This window comes from Anabas testudineus, chromosome 15 (genome assembly GCF_900324465.2).
Source record: "Anabas testudineus chromosome 15, fAnaTes1.2, whole genome shotgun sequence".
NCBI classification, from domain to species: domain Eukaryota; kingdom Metazoa; phylum Chordata; class Actinopteri; order Anabantiformes; family Anabantidae; genus Anabas; species Anabas testudineus.
In genome coordinates this window covers 3,240,084-3,255,719 of record NC_046624.1, presented here as the reverse complement: position 1 = coordinate 3,255,719, position 15,636 = coordinate 3,240,084, and positions in this window count along the sequence as shown.

The following is a 15,636-nucleotide window of genomic DNA, read 5'->3' as shown; positions in this document are numbered from 1 at the left end:
TCGACCTGAGCCCATCCGTCCAACATGATCCCCTATAATTAAGCAGATTTAGGGCCAACTGATCCCCTCAGTGAGCCTTGTCTTCCATACATTCCAATTAAAAGCGATTACACACAGTAGTCATTTACTGCTAAGAGACCTCTGTCAACTCCTCACCGCCCCCCTTCACTTCATCCACTCAATCCACCAGCACCAGCACTACCCATTCCCAGGGTTTCAGCTGTCACCCGTTGCTTCAACACATCAATCTCACTAGTTTTTTTTTCTCCATCAAGCAAGCAGTTGTGTGTTTTTGTGTTGTTTTTGTGTGCTACATTAATACAGTTACTTTCTGCTTTTCCAGTCATTCGATCCGTCTTCTTTTTACAATTTCTACCATTGTTGATTCACGTGAATGAGAGATGTAGAATCGTGCATATTCACGCTTAAATGTACACTGAGACAAAAGCTTGGGCCACACAAATCCTTAAATCTTGTCAACTTTCACTCAAGGTACCCCCCACCCTCCCATCCCAACCCTCTACGCCCTCACCCACCCACCACCCATGGCCCACCGCTCTCCCCATCCTTACTCTCTTTGGAAATGCCTGCAGGGAGCTGAATAGAAGCCCCACATTTCCACATGAAGTGAGCAGCCAGCAGCGATCTTCTCTCCCCTGGCAAAGTTTACTTTTCTTCTAGCTGTGAGAAAGCTTGGTGGGACTGCGGTTATGAATATTCATGCTGGAGATTTCCCTGTCAATCAGTCAAGGCAAGCTAAGGGGGAATTTATGTCTCCAGTGGTTCTTCGTGCTGGGGAAGGAATGTGTGTTAAATTGGGTTTAGGCCATTCCATTAGTTTTGCTTCCATATTTATTAGTAGATCTCTTTCTGCTATCTAGAACCACTGTTTTTGTTCCACATTGAACCTTCATAACTTTGAAGTGAGTGATCTCTGTAAAGGATAAGCCACTTTGTTGACATATAAGTATTTAGCTGCTAACAAAGAGCTTTATGGGAGCACTGTTGATACTTAATGACCATATCCACAAAGCATTTTAGGAGCCTTCAAGGATCACAATGCAAATGATCTCACATCTATGCCTTATGTGAAGTAAAAGTAAAAATCGAAAAAGTCAAAATCTGCTCACAGTCAGACAAGACTTTATAAGATTTTGTCACTTCATGTCTAATGAAGTAAGACTTTGTCTTATGAAGTGACTAAATGACTTTTGATAACTGGGAACCACCAGTCAAAACAATCAAAAACTACTGTACATGGCTACATTTAAGAAATTAACCTTTGAGAAGTGGTTGAAATCATGCTGACAACAACAATTCCACAGGTGCCAAAAACAAGGCCCATCTGTTTGTAGCACTATTTTGCTAGTCTCCACTACACATGCATGTGTATTTGAATGTATTTGACTGGCCAACAACAACAGTGTCTTGGCAGATCCTGCAGACAGAGAGAAGAGAAACTGAAACTTTGGAACTTGAAAGAGAGGTTTTCTTAGCAAAGTATTGTCCATTGTCCAGAGTTTGAATTAATTATTATTTATATCTCTATTCTTATACAGTAGCAGTTGGATTTTTATGTGTTGAAATGTGTGGATAAACAGTGTTCTGTAACGATGAGGTCGTATGAGTGATTGTTTCTTCTAATGCACATTAAATAAAGCAGTCATTAAAGCATTGCCAAAATAATGACCAACAGATTAAGTGGGAAGCATGAAATTCATATCAAATGTGGATGCTGTCCTTGCAAACAATGGATAAAGATGAGGTTATCTGTGCAGGACAAGGGTGAGAAAAATAGGGGAGCAATAAGCTGCACAACAGAGTTAGGGAAGATGAGAAAGAGAATGGGTAGTGAGAGAGAGTCAGTAAAAAGAAAGCACTGCTGGGCACCACTCACAGAGGCATAAATCTAGGCACTCACAATTGGATTCAAATGCAAATCTAACACAGAGCAAAGGCTGACCTTAATTTAGCCAAGTCCCTCTGTGTGTGTGTGCTACCCCCAACTGACAGGAACACCTCATTCGCCACACTGTTTGTGTTTGAATGTATGTGTGTGTGTGTTTTAGTGCATGCTCGTGGACTATGGATGTGCACACACCTCTTATTATTAAAAGTGAGACTGCAGTGACAGTCGCTGTAGGCCTTTATAGAAAAGGTACTCCAAAGGTTTACTTCCTCTGAACCAGATACTCCACTTTCAATATTTCAGCCTGGTTTTTATGTGCATGTTGCGAAGGGTGGGAGCTGTACACATCCCTGTCCATCCCTATTCTGCTCTCTGTCCTCCCAGCCCCTCCAGCAAAAGAGTCAGAAATGAACCTGAACTGATTGGGAGTCAAAAGCAGTTGCCGGGGCTGGTTCAGTGGGGCAGAAGCAGTTACCAGGACAGCGGTGGTGGTTGGTTACCGGGGGGTGGGGGAGGACAAGTGTAGGATCGTTGGTTGCCAGGGGGCAGCCTGCTGGTTGCTTGGGAGTGCCGCAGCAATCGGGCAAGTGTTAAAGCCATTAGGAGACCTTACCATATGAAAGGGTGGGTGGGTGTGGCGGGCTGAAGATGAGTCCTGGGACGATAGCCCCACTGTCAAACAGCAGGAGTTTTACAAAAGAGCCTTTCACTGCGCCATTACTTCCCCCCCACTAACACACACTCACACAACCTCTACCCTGTGCTCCCATCCCAGCCGGAGCCATTCAGAGCCACCTACCGTAGCCACAGAATAGGGGAATTCCCCCTTTAAGTGCAGGAATGGCAGGGCAAACAGAGGAGAGAGAGGAGAGTGAAAAAAAGAAAGACGACTTGAAGCATAACAACTTTTCCACCAGCCTGTACGGAGCTGTGTTGTTTCCAATAAGTTGGCATTCAGACGGCAGCCAGAGAGGCCCCCAGGGAGCCCAGTGAAACCCCCGGGGAGAGACTCATTACCAGGGGTAACAGCTCCCTGACGTTCCCCATCCTGTCCAGGAGTAGAAATCTTTATTTCCATCTTAGTTACGAGCAGAGGTACTGTTTACTGTGCAGTAATGAAAAAAGCACACAGGGAACTAAAAATAGATTAAGCTAATGTAGCCCAAACACCCAGAAAAGGAAATCTGGGTGCACATTACTGTACGTACATGTGTGTGTGTGGACGCATAACCGCAGGTATGTGCAGCAGTGGGGAGAAGCAGCGATAAAAGTCAGCCTCTGTTTCCTGTCCTTAACGGGCTAATGGTGGGGATTTACTGGCCTTTTACTGTGATTGCTCCAATTAGATGTAAAGCAACACAGGACCAGTCCTCTAACTGCCTGTTTGTCTGTCCGTCTTTCAGTCTCAGTAACTTCCCTGTCTCTCAAGAAGGCCTCTCTACAAAATAGAAAACAGATTTATTTAACAATATAATACAACGGAGAATAATCGGGAAAATTTGCTAATTAGTATTAAACTAAAATGCAGCTAAGCTTGATTAAAACATCAAGTATTGGCTCATAAAGGCGAAAGAAGTAGCAACGGAGGAAGGGTAGGGGCATCAGTACAGTCAGTATATTACATGTGTGCAACCTGTTTTGAAAAAACCTGGTCTAGATCCCTCATCCCCCGAAAACTACAGACCAATCTCCAAATTACCCTTCATATCAAAGATTTTAGAAAAGTATGTGTCTAAACACTTATTTCTAGCTGCAGACAATTATAACATTTTTGACGAATTGCAATCTGGTTTTCGCAAACACCACAGCACAGAGACCGCCCTACTGAAGGTAACCAATGACATTCTGTTGGCTTCTGACGCTGGTATGTGCTCTATTCTTGTCCTCCTTGATCTTAGTGCTGCTTTTGAAACAGTAGACCACCAAATTTTGTTAGACCGGCTAAAGCACTGGGCTGGACTAGAAGGCACTGCACTGGACTGGTTCTCCTCATACCTGTCCAACAGATCGTTCTGTGTTACCGTTAATAACTACAAGTCATCTTTTTCTCCTGTAAAGTACAGAGTCCCACAAGGTTCAGTGCTGGGGCCAATCTTGTTGTCTTTGTATATGCACCTTTGGGACATATTATTCGCAAACATGGTGTTTCTTTTCATTGCTATGCTGATGACACTCAGCTGTACTGTCCCTTTAAGATATCAGACCACGGGGGACTGAGTTCCTGTATAAATGAGATAAAAAACTGGATGGCTCAAAATTTCCTGCAGCTGAATTCTGACAAAACAGAAATAGTTGGTATCAGCCCACATCGTATAGCCAAACACATTCTATCCTGCACAGATTCTCTCTTAGATAATTCTAAACCCACTGCAAAAAGTCTTGGTGTTTGGTTTGATAGTAAACTTAACTTCGAGCATCATGTCAAAAAGCTTGTTCAGGCATGTTTTTATCATCTTAGAAATATCTCCAAAATACGTTCAATTCTTTCATTTCATGACACTGAAGTAATCTTACATGCATTTATTTCCTCACGCCTTGACTATTGCAACAGTCTGTTCACCTGTCTCAGCCAGAAATCTATTAATCGGCTCCAGATTGTTCAGAATTCAGTTGTAAGACTCTTAACTAGAAAAAGAAAATACGATCACATCACTCCTGTCTTAGCTTCCTTACACTGACTGCCAGTATGTTTTAGGATTGATTTTAAGATTTTATTAATTACAAGCTCTGCATGGCCTTTCTCCCAGCTATTTATCCCAGCTTTTAAAGCCTTATGAGCCTGCACGTAGCCTGAGATCCTCTGGTAGAAATCTTTTGTATATCCCTGATGTCAGAATGACTACAAGAGGTGACAGAGCCTTTTCAGTTAGAGCCCCTAAACTCTGGAACAGCTTACCCGAGGAAATAAGATCAGCTGACTCAGTAACATCTTTTAAAACTCTCCTTAAAACATACCTCTACCGGCGAGCCTTTTGCAATCTTCTGTAAGCTAAAACAAATCTGTCCTTGGGAAGACTCTCCATTAGATGTCTTTACGTTGGAACTGGTCTCCCCAAGGACCAATGTGGTAGTTATTTGTATTATTGTTTTGTTTGCATAACTGTTTCCTGCTCCCCAACCGGTCGAGGCAGATGGCCGTTTAACTTGAGCCTTGTTCTGCTGGAGGTTTCTTCCCCTAGGGGGAGTTTTTCCTCTCCACTGTTTGCCTAGTGCTTGCTCAAGTTGATCTTGTTGGGCTACATGTGTTTCTTGTCTGTCTTATGAAGCACTTTGTAACATATGTTTAGAAAAGTGCTCTATAAATAAATTTATTATTATTATTATATTCATCTTCTGGACCTCTAATACATGTACAAAATCAATGAATGCCATTATTCTTCAAATATTTTTTCCCAAACAGTGGACTGACCAAGGCGTGCATTGCCATGTCTCTTGCATAACTAAATGTACCATATGCGGTCAGATTCTGAAAATGTAGTGTCTTCCCTTTACTTCCATTCCCTGTTGCAAACTCAGAGCCAGAAAATCTCAAAACATCAGCACCAAAACCCCAAAACACGACGAGCTGCCACCACAGATAAGTAAAAAAACGTTTTAAAAATAGTTTTTTCGGGGTCACTCTTAGCATTTGGTAAGAATCAGCGTCACTGTGGTTAGGCCGAATCTCAACGTGAAACTAAAACCAAAAACAAATGGTGAAAGGGCCAGTTTGAAAAACCCAAATCTGTGTCACGGTTTTGTTTTACTTTCATGTCTCTTGTGAAAACATCTGTGCGTGCTAGTTTTGCTGATATACATACTGTACATAGAAGTGGTTTGGAGCATGCTGAAGTCTTTAGTCTCAAGTATCCGACTGTAGGAATCACAAATCAAATCTGTCGAGGTTGGATCGTTAACTCACAGTGTATACCTCTGTACTGGTCTGCTTTTGATTACCACCCCTCCTATCTGCTTTTTCTTTTTCTTTCTTCTTATTTCTTATTCGATTGTTTGCCTCAGTCGCTTCAGTCATTCCAACTGCAGTATGTTTGCGTCTATCTGTCAGTTCTTCTACTCTCCTTGGTCTGAGCTCCGTGTCTGTCCAAACATCTGCGCTAAACTGATCTTAATGGAGCTGTGTTCATGTTTTCCTTGTTATACAACCACAACGTCAAGACAAAATACATCAATTATCTATCCACATGTCAACATACAACTATTTACAAAAAGCGTAATAGAATTCCTTCTCATCTGGAGGTTTCCTTTTGTTCTCACTGGTCAGAGGTTTGTATTGTTGAAGTAGACAGGGGGAGGCAGACTGCTTGGGATGCAAAAAAAGGGAGTAAAACAACATTTGCCGGAGCTGTGTTCAAGTTTCACTGCTAAACCACCGAATGAACCGTTGCTCTGTTTGATCCGACTTGTCCCCTAATTTCCTGAATATGAGTCAGCAGTGAGGCTATGTGAGTGAGTCAGAGTCGTGAGCGGTGCGAGTGGGTGTGTGCGAGTGGGAGCAATCGTGTGGGTGTGAGTCCTGCTGCGGTCGAGAGTATGACTAAGGGGCAACTTATGAGCCTGTGTGTGTGTGTGTGGGTGGGGGGGGGGGGGGGGGAGAGGCAGGAAGGAGCAGGAGAGAGAGGGGTGTGCTCAAGACGGTACTGTGATTGGTTAGACTGTTCAGACCCTGACCACAGCCAGGCAACATTAGTGGCGTTGAACGTTGCTCGGAAATACATCTTTTCAGCTTTTACCATAAATGTGTGGAAGTTTGTTTTGGTCATTTCTCAAGGAATAGTTTGACATTTTGGGAAATGTGATTATTTGCTCTCTACCTGGGAGTTGCATGAAAAGGTCAATATTGTCCTCATACCTGTCAGTTAACTAAACTAGAACCAGGACACAGTTAGCTGATGTTAGGCATAAGACAGGAAGCAGCACAAACTGGATTATGCGACCGTTGACTGTTTTGGTAGAGGTTTCTTAATTTCCTAGTATTGCTCAAGGGGGATTTGTTGGGTTTTTCATACACAGTAATTCTGTAAGATCTTAACCTCACTATGCAAAGTGAGTTGATTTTTGTTGTGATTTGTTGCTAAAAAAATAAACTGAACTGAAGTGACCTGCTCTCTACACCATCAAATAGATCTGGTCCACCGCTTTTATGCTGCACATCACCTTGTGCAGACACTTGCAGGCCTACTAGCTTCAAATCGCTGCAGATGATCCAAAATGCAGCAGCGTGTCTCGTTTTGATCAACCGAAAGAGACACGTTACACCACTGTTTATGTCTCTGCTCTGGCTTCCAGTGAGTGCTGTCATCAGGCTCAAAGCTCTTGCCTACAGAGTGGTCACCTCAACAGCACTTGCTACTTGACCCAGGCAAAGCTCTTAAACTTAACAACTTAAAACAAAAAAAAAAGTCTCTTCTTTGGCACATACATCTCTCCTGGATTGAATGGTTTCCTGTAATTTTCGAATGATTGCTCCACAAGTACATTGGTCACTTCTGAGGAAAACTGGACTTACTATAATTTACATTTGGTATAAAACTCATAATTGAGGACAATTAATCATAAAATTATATTTAGTCTCAGAAACGTTCTTAAAAGATTTATTTAGTCTTCCATAAAGGTTTGAAGAAGGTGTCTTTGTTTCAGTGTGTATAGTCATAAGTAACACAAACACACAGGTGCACACATGCTAAAAACCTGGCATCGCAGATATTTTTCCTGGAAAATGAGAACCAAATTGAACTATTCTGAGTACATATCATGATCTCATTTCCTTGTATTCCCCCTAAAAGACATGTGGCAAGAGTGGTAAAAACAGAAAGATGTGTTTTGGTGCATGCTCCCAAAAGAAAGCAAACATGTTTTATTAAATGCTCTGATGCAGACAGAGACACAAGAGCGTTTTTACATATGTGACCCATGTATGTGTTTGATCGCAGTTATGGTGAAAGCACAGGAAGTATGGATTCATGGAACAAACTGTATTTTGGCTCACAGCAGGTTAAAGTGCTTCTGTTTCGAGGAAAAACCAGACAACGCGGTGCTGGCATCGGTCGGCACCAGACTGGTTGGTTTTGCCAGTTCCTTAGTAGTGCCACTCCAGTGGGGCCTTGCTGACTTCAGCGACCTGCAGAAACACACGCACACAGCAGCAGCAGTAGCCACAATGATTAGTCACGGGGTCTCATTCCTCCCCCCCTGTGTTTATCAATTAACACTGAGAACGTGGGAAAGGGAGGCAGAAAAAATCCAAGGGGATTAAAAGACAGATTGACAGCAGCAAATGTTCCCTGATTCCTTCCACTCTGTCTTTCCTGTGTCTCCTTTCACTTTATGTTTGTTTTTTTTTTCACTTTTACTTTCTCAATCATCTCTCCACCTGTCCATCATTAAAAAAACTTGCTTCGCGTTTTGACTTGTCTTAGGCTTTTGTTGATTTCAGCCTTTACACATTACAGTGAATATACTACTGGCAATAAAGTTTGTTTTGTCCAACTTTGCTGGCAGCTGGGCGACCCTGGGACGATTACCAGAAAGTGTAACAAGCAGTCAGAGGGGCCGTTGGAAAATACTCTATGTGCATGTCAAATTATAGTAGGCTGTATTTTTTCTGTGAATGACAGTTTGATCCACATAAATATAAGCACTGCAGCACAGAGGAGGCACGGACTACGTTAATGCTCACATGTTGTCACAGTTGGATTAAGGAGAACAAGGTTTGGCACTGGTAAGTCCAGCTGTGGTTCTAGAAGTATTTTGAAATAAAAACGTAATTATTGTTCTTGTGTTTTTGAAAATGCGTAATATCAAATGACATCAGGGTTGGATGCAAGTAACGTACTAAAGTGAACATACGTGTGTTTTCTAAATACTGGAGATGAAATTAAGATTAGCAAAAGTGAAAACAGACTCGGAGCACCACAAGGATCCCCGAACACGGGGTCATTTTGAAAACTTAAAAGAGTGATGCAGTAGCCAGTTCTAAAACCTAGAAATCACTTGCACTTCTAGATCCCTTGACTTGATGTCTGTTGGTTTTTTGTTATATGTCTGAAATAAGGCCTTCTTGTTTTAACCTGTCAGCATGGTGAAAAGGTGAACTAGCATTAATACCACCGAGTATGGGAATGAAATTCATTTTGCAGGTATTTAGTCATGAACCAAAGTTTTCGACCAGCTGAAGTTTTCACCTCATGATAGCGGTACAGTAAATTATGTTCATCCAGTGCCTGTTAAAATCTTTTATTCTGAACCAATGTGGACCTCATGGTGTAGATGCTCGATACAATACAAAGCCAGTTAGGATCCATCTCCCACAGACATTGAATGTATCTACCACATCTGATAGCATCCATCACACTGAGATATTTCGTCAGAACCAATGTGGTGAAACCAACCAACAGCCCTACTCAGCCTGGCTAAAAGGTCCTAGTCCATAAACTTGTTTTCACAATCTGAAAAGCTTTTAAAAGCACATGGGTCTCAAGACCCGAGTTTCAAAACACCAAACGACCAACCCGTCCACACCTCCTCACCGTGGCACCACCAACAGTTTCATCCATTCAGAAACAGAATAATATCTTCATGTTTACAATTCAAATATTTTCCTGAATCTGTGGGAAAGGAATGTGCAGTGATAGTGTGAGCTTTAGCGTTGTTATCGGCTGGCCATTTTGGATCTGCAAGGCCCCACATGGTGCCAGCTGTTTCTTCAAGCCCAACTAAGCTCTTGGTATTGGAGCTAATTTGACCCATGGAGGGCCAATTGGGACCAAGCTGGGGAGTAGAGCTTAGATCACTGGAGCGAACCACAGGCCAATAGAGAGAGCGGAGGCTATGGAGAAGTATCCTCCTCTAAGCCCCAAATCCTTTTTCTTCTTTCTTTCTTTCTTTACTGTGGTTCTTTCTTAGTTATTTCACGAAACTTATCATCGCCTCATGCATTGCTTTCCTGTAATTGCATCAGTATTTCTCAGCTCTCTCCCTCTGTTAGCATCTCGTCCCCTCTCCTCCTCACAAGGAGTCACACCAGTGGTCTAGTAGCCAGAAAACATGTTGGTCCTGAGGATAATGGTGGCAGAGACGGTCTGTTGTCCTGGTTTCTAGTGTCAGGGAGATGGAGGGTTATGCATACTGATGCTGTTTGAACTTCTCCTAAAGTGATTATTTATGCACAGCCAGACTTGCTTGGCCGAGCCAGGATTAACTTCATGAAAATGCAAAAGGGCGCACGCGCGCGCACACACACACACACACACAGTAGCGTGTTTTCATGGCCCAGTGCCTAGTTTTCCTCCACAGTCGTAGTCTCAGTGGTCTGAGGACAGGGCACTGCTAAAACCCCCATGGAGCCTACACACTAATGTCTCCATGGAGATGCTAAAGAGATTAGTTCACTGTGTACATGCGAGCATGCGTGTCACCCATGATGAGAGTAACAGAAGCCTTGCATGTTTGATTAAACTTTAACCAAATCATGTTTGCTGCTATCAATCAACAGGTTGCACCAAGTGAAAGTGAAGAAGGAGAGTGACAGAAAGAATGTCTTTGTCTTAAAACAATGTCCCGCTGACTGACTCACTTCCAAAATGAGGCTCTGACGGACATGTAACCTCCCATCCATCCATCTATCAATCCATTCGTCGGCGTGTGTATGGGGGCCTGTATGCCTCAGTGGATGGAGTACAGCTTTAACACAATACCAGGTTACATCCCCATTAGTCATGAAGATGTATGAGGCAAACATAAATCAGCCAATCAGAAAATGGTGGCTCTTTTCAACAGCAGGAATGGATTAACCACCGTACTGGTATGCAATTTCATGTGGTCCCATTTGTTCTTCTTTGATCAGTTTTAAAGTCACTTTTGTTTCTCTCACTGCTGCCATAAATTGCTTGGTGTCCTATTTTTGTATTTATGCAGCAGGAGTCTGCAGAATGACAATGAAGGCAGCAAAACACAAAGACAGGAAAATATTTAGAAGTACTTCTTCAGCTGCACCACCCTCCTGTCTTTCTCCTCTTCTGTCCTCCACAGCTAGTACCTCCTGTCCTCTGCAAACACAACATCCTGAAAGTCTCTCCAGAGGGTGTAAGGACAACAATCCTGTCGTCTTTGTAGTATCAGACGGTGCTTTGGAATATGGGGATAAAGAAGGGTCAGAATTGTATACACACACACACACACACACACACACACACACACACACACACACACACACACACACACACACACACACACACACACACACACAGTCAGCCTTAGATAAAACAGGCAGCATAGGCAATGAGTTACAAGGGAGCCTAGTTATTATGGTAACCCCAGAGAGGCCTTCCTTGCTCCACTCCCCTCCCAGGCCACCTCGGGGTGCTTTGAAATGAGAGAGGGAGGGTGAGCATAGATAAACAAGGGATGAAGAGGAAGAGCAAGGGTGGGAGGGGGCAGCATCACATATTGAAGAAATCCCCCATTTCCACTTGGAGAATGAAAACACATGACAACGAAAAGGAGGGAGGGAAGAACACCATCTTCTTCCTGTGTGTTGTTGCAAAGGTTGGGATGGAGGGAAGAGGAGAGGAGATCAGAGAGGACAAAAACCAGGCAAAGGAGTACGAATAGTTTGGGAGAAAAGAGAAAAAAGATAAGACAAAAAATTGGGATAAGAAAGCACAGCAACATAACAAAAGAAAGTGTTTAACAGCTTTAAGTCCTAAAATCTTCAGTTAAAGTAGAAAGTACAGACAAAACTGAACTGGAGAAATGACACAAATGCAAAGAAGACAAAAGAAACGGGGTTAAACAGAACCTGAAGTGCTGAAGGAGTAAATGGAAATGAGCGATAAAATCCAACAAGAGAGAAGATTTGGGAGAAAAGACAAGACGGCGCACGGGAGGAGAGCTCCAGCCTTTCAGAGAAGAAATAGAAAAGGGGAGGAGGAGGATCTGTTGTTTCCTTTCCTGTGTGTTGATAACGCAGGACAGGAAGGAAGCGTCCCAGAGAGGACCAGTAAACTCCCCTGACTGTGCCAGAGCCATTACCGCCGCATTGTTCTCCATCGGCCTCTGTTACTGGCTCCTGTCTTCATTATCTCACAGCTATTGTCTCAGGACCCTTAGGTGATGAGGCCAACGACCTGATGACAACCATGGATTCACACACACACACACACACACACACACACACACACACACACACACACACACACACACACACACACACACAGACAAGCCCAGACAGACACATGCACTGAAAGACAAAGGGCGTGTGTGTGTGTGTGTGTGTGTGTGAGGTTACTATCCTTGGCTGAGCTACAGTAAAATGACCAGTGCTGGACAGATGGTCACCGTCGCGTCATTCTTGTCCTGGTGTTTATCTCTTTCTTTCTTTCTTCTGTTCGAGTGGCCAAACTCCTTCTGTTTACACATTTTTTTCTCTTGCCAGTGCAGAATGGACACATCTCTTCATCTCTGTTTTCATATTTTATTAGAACATGTCAACCATTACAAGTCCGTCTTTTTAATACCTCATGTGTAACTGGGTCATCATACACTTTACTTACAACTTGTTAGCATTTTTTAACTCACTGTTTGGGTTTATTTGGCCCAAACATTTAGTTTTTAGATTCATTCTCACTGCATTTATCAACATCATTTCCAAATGTGCACAACTGTTCCCAAGACAAATCTTCATATACGTCTTCTTCACTGTTTGCCTGACACCAAACTTAGTCGGAATCTGCTTGTTAACTCTTTTTGACTTACATTTTTTGCTTTTCTTACACTTCCCTTGTAAGTCGCTTTGGACAGAAGTGCCTGCCAAATGACTAAATGTAAATGTAGCATATGAACATATGTATTAAGCAGGAACGACTCAGTATGAATGAATGTTGGTTGCAAAACTATAGCAGCGTTGTTCTTTTAGTATTTAGAGACCTGATCAAAAAGAAACACCTAAAACAATGCAATAGAGGGGGCTGCTTCCCCCCTTTAAGCCACTGTAGATCCAAAATCCTCAAAAATAAATCAAGTGAAAGCAACTGAAACTCTCTGATTGGTTAGAATGGCGAGCCTCACTCAACACAAGAAATACCTGCACAGTAGATGGTAGTTAGGGTTGAAAGTAAAGAACAATCCCTGCTTATGTGCAGGTGGATGTGTAACAAACACAGCATGCGAGGCCAATCTGTGTTTATATGTCTGTCCGTGCAGTGACTTAATGTGTGCCAAACACAGACCGTGCGCCTTTTAGCAGGCAAACAGCGCGCCATTAGTCTCTGTGGTCTAAATCAAAACCACTGCCTGTCACAATATCCTGCTGTTTTAGTGCGCCAGCTCTCACGTGGCTTTTCTTTACTGCTTCAGTTTTGCGGCTGACAATGTTTGACTGTTTAAAAATTTGCCTCTTTTTTCAGTCTTGAGGGAAAGTTTGAGCCCCCTTCAGAGAGCCTTTGAGATGGATTCTGGACAGCAATTACAGAGGGTTTTTTTTTTTTTTCTCGGCCCTTCCTTCTCTTTCACTTTCTCACCAAATCCCTCTTTCCGTCAATGAGGGAGTGGATTGGACAGGAAAGGAGGGAGTGGGGTTGTGATGTGTTCCGTGCAGTCATAAATAAGTCAGTCCCTGCTCATGCTTTATGGAATCCAGAGCCTCTTTATCCCTTCCATGTGTTCCATATGAGCCTGGGCCCCGACCTCTGACCCCTTCACTCGGTTATCTCAGGCCCAGGAGAGACAGTGTGTGTGCATGTTTGTGTGTGGGTATGTGTCAGAGGGTGGAGCTGATCGCGGGTTGATTATCTCATGACCCCGTTGTCCCTCCCTGCATCACCTTACCCCCTATCTTCATTTCACAGGCTATAAAACACACACATACTCAGACACAGACATGCACACACACACACACACAAGTGGAGTGGTTCAACTGTCGCTTTGCAGATCACCCCCGGGCAAGTTTGACCTCAGTCATTACATGGATATGTCTTCTAGTGCTCTCACACACACACACACACACACACACACACACACACACACACACACACACACACACACACACACACACACACACACACACACACACACACAGTACAGGGCTACTGTATGCAGCATACATGTCTGTGTGTAATGTTATTGTCAGTCATTTCAAGGATTGTATGAAATGGCATGAACTGTACAGATATTAATAGTCCTTAGAGAATGAGCTGTATCCATTTAAATGATTCCTCAACCAGAAATCACAATACTTCAGGAGCTAGCAGGGATCTGATGTATTTATATTGGAGACAGGCTGCACAGATTCTTCTTGTATTCAGTCATTTGCTGCCTCAGAAACATTTCTATTGCACTCACTTCAGTGGAGACCTGTCAGTGGTGCTGTTTTTTCTTATTCCTCTTCTCCAGCACACGTTCAGCTGTTTCCTACATTTTGTCAGATTGATGGATATATTTCAAATCTGCCTGGCCTGCAGCCCACTGGCCTCCATCTTCCAGTTCCTTTGATTCTGCTGTGGATACAATAACTTATCCACTGTACATGTTTCCCGTCACTGTATTTACATTGCACAACTGGCCATATTCCCTTACACATTATTTCACTTCACTGCCTTTGACTATTTTCTTTCTGCAATGGCACAATTCTCCAACAGGAAGCATCAAGGTCAGTCTCCTTCTAGTGTAGGTTTTATAGGGTTAGAGTTAGCAAATGTAGAAATGTAGATGAACAGAGATAATATAAGCAATTAACAGCTTCACTCTTCACTTTAAAGGTGGAACCTTAAAATGTATCTTGTGTTGAGCTTTTACAATCGTTGTATTTGGAGGTTTTCATGTTCAATATCACAGATTGGACCGTGCTATGTAATTAACACATGGAAACAGTTTGTCTGAATGATCCTTTAAATGTTCTCTAATGAGCTGTATTAGAATACATTACCAAAAACTGAATGAGTTTAATGTGCAAGTGTGTGTGTGTGTGTATGTGTGTGTGTGTGCGAGCTTTGTCTTCATGTTAAAACAACATGGAGACCAAGGCTGCTTTGTGTCAACAAAGCACAGTTATTACTTTTCCACCTACACACACACACACACACACACACACGTGCATGTACAGCCGCCTGGATCTTTTAGTGCTTCGTCCCAGGTTGCTGTGATCTAAAGGGAAAAAGGCTAAAGCTCAAAGGTCAAAGGTCATCTTTACAGGGACCGCTCTCCCTTTACCGCCAGCTCCTAATTAGGCTTTAATCAAGCTAATTAAGCTTTATTAACTGGTCAGGACGGCTGGGTGTGCTTAACCCAGACCAGAGCTCACCCCCATTTACAAGCTGCAGGATGACAAGGGTTGGGGGTTGGCAGCTTGGGAGGAAAGAAAAATAGAAGTTCCCCTCAAAAAATGTGTTTCTAAGCCAGATAAATCAGTGTGTTACATAACATTGAAAAAAGGGAGAGAAGGCACACACACACATGCACATGCAGACATGTATACCACCCAGGCCTCTCTCTCCTTGCTCTGCTATTGTCTTCTACTCATGCTCTGCGCAGTCCTTCAGGAATGAATCAATTCTAAATAATTTAAATTCTCTGACTGATTAAAACCAATATCCCTGCACTGCTGTTTAATTTATCTGGATGAGAGCAGTGGTCAACAGCACTTTATATAAAGATACATTTTGAAACATGTTTCTAGTAAAAATATTTTTCAAAAGTTAGCTGTAAGTGAAAATCTGAAAAGAACCAAAAGTAGA